The sequence below is a fragment of the Vigna umbellata genome, chromosome 6, assembly GCF_029865625.1.
Source record: "Vigna umbellata cultivar VRB3 chromosome 6, Vumbellata_1.0, whole genome shotgun sequence".
Taxonomy (NCBI): Eukaryota; Viridiplantae; Streptophyta; class Magnoliopsida; order Fabales; family Fabaceae; genus Vigna; species Vigna umbellata.
Window position 1 is genome coordinate 18,038,506 of NC_142170.1, and position 8,418 is coordinate 18,046,923.

An 8,418-nucleotide genomic window follows, 5' to 3' on the forward strand; every position below is an offset into this window, starting at 1 on the left:
TTAGTTGTTGTCGTGACCGGTATCGCGACGGGACGACGATCCAAAAAAGGAACGGGTTTTGAAAAGAGATTTTGGAGTCGCCACCATAGTTTATTATGGAAAACTACGGAAAAACCATAAAATAATAAGACACGGTCCACGAAAACCATATTCTGGGTTCGGGAGTCGGTTACGCGTAGAGAAGGTGTTAGCACCCTACAACGCATGCCCTAAGGCAGTACCTTTAACTAAATGCACGAATATGATGTGGTTTTCAAAATGTTTAACTATCCCCTAAAATAAAAATCTAAATAAACAAAATATATCTTTTTGTTTTTTGGGCCCGATAAGGATTGACCTTGCTCCTACGTATTCTCATTCAAAATGAGAAATCAGGGTTACGTAGTTCTTTTGAATCTGTTTGAGAAATTTGTTTGGAAATTGTTTGAAAATTTGTTTTGAAATGATTTTGGATAATAGGGAAGTGAACTTGACAAGGACTAGCCTTGCTCCTACGTATCTCCACTCTTGATGAAGAATCAAGGATCACGTAGTTCTGGCAAAAAGATTATTTTTGTTTGAAAAAAGCAGATGTTTTTAATAATAACTTTTTTTGAAGATTTTATGTATTTTTGGTATTTTTGAGAAAAAGAAAGTAATGAGCACTAGGCTGACGCAGATGGTCACACGAGTACTCATACCATTATTTAAAATTTTTTATATTGAGGATATTAAGTACTAGGCTGATACGGACGATCGCACGAGCGCCCATATCCTCATTTAATATTACGTAAATAAGAGAAAAAGGTATTGAACACTAGGACGATGCGGGCGATCACACGAGTGTTCAACCTTTAAAACGTATTATTTGTAATTTTAATATAAGAAAGGAGAAGAGGTTTTTAGCACAAGGACGACGCGAGCGGTCACACGTGTGTTTAACCTTTAAAACGTATTTTTGTAATTTTTTTTATAAGAAAGAAGAAGAGGTTTTTAGCACAAGGACGACGCGAGTGGTCACACGTGTGCTTAACCTTTAAAACGTATTTTTGTAAATTTTTTATATCTATTTTCTCCTTTTTTTTATGTGTTTATAGTGCAACAAATAAACCAAGCCCAATAAATAAATAAAAATAAAACACCAGATATAGGAGTGGGGGTTATCATACAAGGGGTTACATATAGTAAAAACTAATAACCAAACAAATACTAATAAAAATAAAGAAACAAAAGCATAAAAATAAAGCAAGAGAACAACCCAACATGAATAGGGGTACAGAGATAAAAACCAGAGGTGCGGAGTAAAGTTGAGGCTCTTTTGGTTTGGGTCAAAGCCCTTTTTTCTCCAAATTTGTATCTGCCAGGGGTGTAAGGATGAAATTGAAGGTACATCCCGAAATAGTGTGATGAGGCCCAATTCTTTTTTATTTTTGCTTGCATAAACAAAATGGGCTTAAGCCCGAACGGAATGAGGCTTAAGATATATGCTTTCTTTCATCTTTAGTTAGGGTTTTTCCTCTTTGCTTATTGCTTGTTTTGTTTAACTCATTCATTGTCATGATTATTCATTTTGTCGATACGGGAACGTACGGGGAAGTCTAGATCCGGGGAATTTCTCCCAATAGCATATTGGTTGCCTTTAAGCTCCTGCACTTTAAGAACTAATTACTAGGAATGCTAGGAATTGTATGAACTCGTAATTAAGGATAGGCCTTCTTGCAAGGTGATTTAGAGAGTGGCATTAGCATTGATGATAAGAATGATGAATTCTTAAAAGTATATGAGAGTGGATAAGATGAAATTGATAACCCCAACAACATACTAATCCATCTAATTCATTGAAGTGTTTGTATTCTATTTTTTTCCATTGATCAAATTCATGCATACATATTTAATTACTGTCTCTTGCATTTAAACATACACTCAATTTGTTCTTAAGTCTTAAATAATCAACAAATCATATAGCTAAACTAGGCCGTAAGTCCTTTGGGAGAACGATACTTGGTCTTACCGAGTTTTATTACTTGATACGATTCGGTCACACTTGCCGATTGTTAAACAAGTTTGTGGTGCCATTTTTCGGTGTTCATAAATTTGTCATCAAGGGGCGTCACCTCCGCACGCACACTGCCACCTCCGCCAGACCGGCCGCCGCCAGCTGCAAACCAGGGCGCTAATGTGCGCTGATCGCCGCCACAGATCCCACTGGCTGCCGTGCCAAGCTTCTCCGAACCAGCCACTGCGACACCACCTCTTCTAGTCTCCGCGCCACTACTTCGTCAAATGCAGCAACCACGCCTCTGAACCAGCCACCGCGACCTAGTCTCCGATCCCATGTACTCTCTCCAACGTCTCTGCGCCGCGTCTGCCTAACTGGCCGCCGCTCACCACCGCGACCCAGCCACCATGCCACTGCTTCTCCGATCCCTCTCTGTGCCACTCCAATTCCGCCCTAGATGAGGCCATCCACCGCGAGCTGTAACACCCAAATAATTTAAAGGGTATTACTAGTAGTAGAGACTAAATTAATTTTAATATTTGATATAAACAATCAAACTTTATTTCAATTCCTCCAAAGTATAACTCAAACCTTCAAACTTTAAACAATATAGTCTTCACCACTTAACACAAATTCGAAATTAAACTTATAAGTCTTACACAACATATTTTTCCAATACAAATTTATTCTTTTTACAAAAATTCCTGAAAGTTTTTCCCCACATCTCTCTCATCATCTCTAAGCTTTTTCAACCGCATCTGCAACATTATCTGTTCACATATAACATGAGTTATATGATCACAGCACAAACAAATAAGGGTAAGCCAATCATATCATACAATCATTAAACTTACTTATAATATAAATGTTTCAATCATGTATTTCTGCAATTTATAAATATCATTATCCCGATGTCATTAATTCATCATCTTTCTCATTTTCATAAACCTTCCAAGTATACCATGCTTACTCACGAAGCCTTATGGTCAGACCGCTCTCTGCCTACTTCCTTAAGCCTTACCTGTATACTATGTCTTACTTTTAGAAGCCTTATGGTCAGACCTCTCTCTGCCTGCTTCTATAAAACTTACGAATCATATGTTTATGTCAAAGCCTTATGGTCAGACCACTTTCTGCCTGCTTTCATAAAACTTACGAATCATATGTTTATGTCAAAGCCTTATGGTCAGACCACTTTCTGCCTGCTTTCATAAACTTACGAATCATATGTTTATGTAAAAGCCTTATGGTCAGACCACTTTCTGCCTGCTTTCATAAACCTCGAGTGTTACTTTGCTCATATCAAGCTCTCATGGTATAAACTGAACATACTACTCCCAGTAGTAAACATCATTTCATAAGTAATGATTTCTTATATCTACTCCAACATTTCATAAAGTCAACAATTCATACCCTCTTATCCACCTAACTCAATCATGTTCATTCTTTAATCATAAATTGACAATAACCCGTTTTGGTGTCAATAAATTAAACATTGCCAGATATCATACTTCATATTATAAACTCATTTTTTCCCATAACGAGTATAACTCAACATATTTTCACCAATCAAAGATCATAGATCAGCCAAAATACATCAACATATCTTAGGAACTACATATTAAAGTTTGGGCTCAATGTAACGGTAAATGAAATATATATGAAGTTTTTACCATGATAACTTAAGAACAAAAATATAGTGTTCATCATACTTTTCAAAATTTCGACATTTATTTCTCAACACATAGACTTCTAATTACAAATCCGAACGGTCAAATTATAGTAATATATCTTAGGAATCATATATAAAATTTTTAGGTTGATCCAACGGTCAAATAGAATAGAATCTATATTTTACTGAGAGTACTCAGTAACACAATAACAGGGGTAATTAATTTACTCAAACATGCAAAACTTATTTCTCCAAGTACAGACACTTAATTAATGATCCGAACGGTCAAAGTGAAGAAATAGGTCTTAGGATTCATATATTAAAATTTTAGCTAAATCCAACGTTAAAAACAATTAAAAGGAATGTTTTACCACAGTAACTCGAAAATAAGAAAAATTATAATCATGAAAACTAAATTTACACAAGTGAATAGATAACTACCATTACCAAAATTTTAACATGTTCTTAACTATGTTCATGATCATAATATGTATAAACATCATATGTAAGAAAGGATTAGCTCCCCTACCATCAAAATAATCTTAATATAAAAATTCAGGGGAAACGAGAAGTTGAATCTGGCAGAGCCGGTTAGACAACTTCCCATCCTTCCAGAAAGATGCAATAAAAAAATAGATAAAAGAATAAAATTTCTGGGGAAACAAGAAGTTGAATCTAGCAGAGCCAGTTAGACAACTTCTCATCCTTCCAAAAATACAATATAAATAAATAAGAAATAAAAGGTCTGGGGAAATAAGAAGTTGAATCTGGCAGAGCCGGTTAGACAACTTCTCATCCTTCCAAAATTGCAAAAGAAATAACTAAATGTTCTAAGTAATAATAACGTACAATTAGCATAACAGAATCAACATCACATTTTACAACCATCAAACTTGGGTCTCATCATAGAAGCATGTTCTCATTCAAAATTCAATACCATCCAGAAACAAAATACTCCATATTCAAGATTTAGAAACAAAAGATAAGTATTGTATACTCAAGATTCAAGAGTGGCTTCCCTTACCTCTATTACGGACTTAATCTCCTCGTTCCCCGAAAACTTCCAGAATGTCCCCTTTGCAACTAGAAATTCTTCCAACTCTCTCCTCTCAAAAATTTTCTAAGTTTTTGGTGTAAATTTTCAGCCTCCCCCCTTGGCTATTTATAGCAAAAAAATTTTACTATTCATTTTGACTATTCATTTTTTTATTCATTTTACTATTACAAAAATAATTTTTTATTCATAATTTGATGAATTCTGATCTCTTATGACTAAAGGCAACGTGGAATACTTATCCCTTCCACAAATTAATTTTTTTTTACTATTCACTTTTTATTATTCACATTTTACTATTCACTTTTTACTATTTTTTTTATCTAGTATCTGAATTACAATATTTTCAAGGGTCTTACACGAGCCGTGAGCCAAGGTCGTGCCAATGATGCAGTTTACCGCCATGACCAAATCCAGCCGCCACGGGTACCTCCGCAGTTTGACCCTTCTCGCACCGGCGCCGCGACATCTCTTTCCCCCTTCCCATCTTTTTTATCACTTATTGATTGGTTCAGTATTGATTGATTCGTCTGATATTTTGTCTACTGGATTGGAAACGATGAGTGTGTGTTGATTGGGGTGTTTGGATTAATTCTCTTTTCTTGTAGGAAAACGGCATTGGGGATTTCGGTATTACAAGTCAGGACTGACGATGATGGGTGTTGGAGGTGATCACGGGTGCTGGAGATGTTGTTGTTGTTGTTGTTGATATTGTGGAAGAAGATGATGCTGAGGAGAAGTTCAAGGAAGGGGTTAGGTTTGTAATAGTATTGTTGAGGCCCGTGTTAATCACGTATTTGCTTGGAGAGGATTCAAAATCCTGATCAGATTAGATCTAAGGAAGAAGAATAAGGTAGTGTGAGGAAGTGTGAATGATGATGGTCGAAGGAGCAGGAGGATGGAAGCGAAATAGAGAGATAGAGAGGGAGATCTGTGATGTTCTTGATGGAGGAAATTGGTTTCTCAGGAGGTCTCTCTGTTGAGTGAGTAGAGAGTGAATAGAGGTGTTGAGACTAAGAATCGTGCCTTTGTGAATGATGTTGGTGTTGTGTGTTGATCCCCTCTCAAAATGGTTCCCCCCTTTTGGCTTATTCACGCTTCAGATGAAGCTTAGAGTTAAAAGCATGGCCTGTCATTGCTTCCTGCCACAGCCTCCTGTTCTGCTCCGCTAAGACAGTGTAGATGCAGCATGCATGGCGAGCAGAAGATTTGCACCAGAATGGGAGATGGCGTGATGGAACCAAAAAAGCCAAAAAGCTAAAGTTGGCTCAAATTGGACTGACATTTTTACGTTTTGTTTCTTTTTTTTTAACATTTGACAGAATGAATTAAAGTTAAAGAACGTAAAAATAGAATAAAATAAAACAAACTAAAATAAAATAACTCTGAATAAATAAATAAAATTAGAATAACCAAGAATAAAATAAGAATAAATAAAATAAAACACAATATAATGAAATAAAATAAAATACAATATAATAAAATACTATGGCTCAAAATAACAAAATAACCTAAAATAAAAATAAAAATAACAATAACATAAAACAGAACAACTTAAAAAAATAAATAAGATAAAATAAATTTCATTATTATTTATTTATTTACCCGGACGAAATTGGGTATTAACAGCTGTATGATAGGGATTGAGTGTATGAGTGATTTGAGAAATTAAATGCATGGAGTGAGTGAGAGGCATGAGTAGAAGGCACCAAGGGCAACCTAGGAAGAAAGAAAGCAAATCACGCAAGTGCCGCTCAGCGAAAATTTCCGTTGGCGGTATCACTACAGATTAAAGGGTTGTCCTTAGTACAACCCGAGCCCATTAGGGAATTTTTATACCCTAGGACGTGATTTGGCCTCTATTTTCATATTTCCTTCCTCCCACATACTCCTAAACACTTTTCTAAGAGTTATCTACACCTTTCCCTTCATTCTCACTTACAAAACCTCTCTTCCACTCACTTTCTCACTAGTTTTCCATCTAAGTTTGGGGTTTGGAGAGAGCATTGCTATTGGGGCTGAGTTCTTCATATTCTTAGAGCATTTTGCATTCATCTAGCATCTCCACCCAAGTAAGTCAAGAAAATTTTCATTCTAGGGTTCTTGAAAGCATGAATTGGTATGAATATGGTTGTTGAAGCATGATTCTTTAGGGGATTTTGATTTCTATGCATGATTTGAGGAATTAATTGATGTTTGAACCGATTAAACAACTTAATTTTGGTCTGGAAGTAAGAAGATTGCATGTGGGTGGAGTTAGGAAGTTTTAAAAAGGGATTTTACCAAATCTGCAGAATCGCCGCTCAGCGGAAATTTCCCTTGAGCGCGATTCTGATAGACTTGGTTTTGGCTCCTTTTCTTGCTGGTTTGGTGCACTGGTTGCGCTGAGGGGTTCTTTTAATCCTCAGCGGTGGTTTAGCATGGATTTGGGGTGTTGTTTGGGGTTTACTAATGATTAACAACATGTCCTATGGTTTTATGATTTGTGTTTGATGTAGGAATGACATCCTCTTCAGGCAAAAGATTGAAGACTACATCTTCTAAGAGGAAAGACAAGGAACCATAACACACCCATTCTAGCATGTTCCTATCTCGCAAGCATGAAAAGTACTTTAAGATTGTCCAAGATAGGAGGCTCTTGATGGAAAGGAAAGCTAGAATGATACCTAATTTTGCTCCTTAGTTTGGAGAGCAACTGATGGGAAGAAATTGGAGGAGGCTAGCCACATACCCTGCACCAGCCAATATAGTAGTGGTAAAGGAATTTTACACCAACGCAAGGAGGTTGGGTGATTATCCGGATGAGGATTACCTAAGCTATGTTAGAGGCCACGCTATTAGGTATGATCCTGACTCTATCAACAATTTTTTTGGGTATTGAATGGGTTGGTGAGCAGTGCCAGTTTGCTTTCTGTATGGAGGAAGGCACTGATTTTGATGATGTGGAGAGTGATCTATGTGTACCTAGAGGACACTTCCAGAGGAACAGAAATGGTGTAGTGGTTAACATTAGGAGGACTGATTTGACTCACCTTGCAAAGTATTGGATGACATTCTCTCATGCCAACATTCAGCCGTGTTCTCATGTTTCAAACATCATTGTCAGTAGGGCACTTCTCCTCTACTGCGTGCTCAGAAATATGAGCATTAACATTGGCCAAGTGATAGCCAATGAAATACAAGTGTGTGCCAACACGATGAACAACAAGGCACCTTTAGAGCATCCTTCCTTGATTACGCACCTGTGCAAGATAGGTAGGGTGGATACTTTTGCTCCACCATTTGAGAGACCGAGGAAATTCATTGATGAGGCCTATTATAGGCAGTACTGTGGAGGTGAGGAGGCAGCTCAGCTAGTTCCACCACGCCGTTCTTGCAGAGGGAGAGGATCAACACACAATCAGGCATCTGTAGAGACTCATGAGGCAGAGCCATTCTAGATGAGGGATATGTATATGTCTCTTATAGATGCCCAGATGCAGTCCATCCACAGAGGACAGGTGGCCACTGTTGAGATGATCATTGGGATGTATGATACACCCCCAGCACACAGGTAAATTATGAACGAGTTCCATAATGTGGTGGCATGGCCAGTGGAGAACGCACAGGGCAGTAGAGCTAGAGCAACTGAAGCTTCAGCTATGGAGGAAGATGAAGATGACGATGATGACACATTTGAGGATGCTGAAGATAATGAAGAGGAGGAAGATACAG